At 30.1% G+C, this 216-nt stretch overlaps 1 protein-coding gene across 1 annotated transcript in view; it reads right to left on the bottom strand.

The window, feature by feature from the left end:
- Positions 1 to 216, bottom strand: part of LOC119582196 (diuretic hormone receptor-like) — a 113,840-nt gene that overhangs the window by 33,544 nt on the left and 80,080 nt on the right. The gene's annotated exons all lie outside the window — the stretch shown is intronic.

The following is a 216-nucleotide window of genomic DNA, read 5'->3' as shown; positions in this document are numbered from 1 at the left end:
TAGAGAAGGAGATTGTGAAAGGAGAGAAGGTAATATAAATCGTGTTAAATTAATTGTCAGAATAGTTAAGGTGTATCTAAATTTCCTTACGTTAATTGGTGTTTGATTAAGCAAAGTTAATTGGAGTGTAATTAAAGCAATTGAATCTCAGTGAAATTAATTGGTGTTTACTTTAGGCCACTTAATTAATTGTCAATGAGTAGGTTCTTTCTTGTC

Source organism: Penaeus monodon, chromosome 15 (genome assembly GCF_015228065.2).
Source record: "Penaeus monodon isolate SGIC_2016 chromosome 15, NSTDA_Pmon_1, whole genome shotgun sequence".
Lineage (NCBI taxonomy): Eukaryota > Metazoa > Arthropoda > Malacostraca > Decapoda > Penaeidae > Penaeus > Penaeus monodon.
This window is presented reverse-complemented; position numbering and strand designations above follow the sequence as displayed.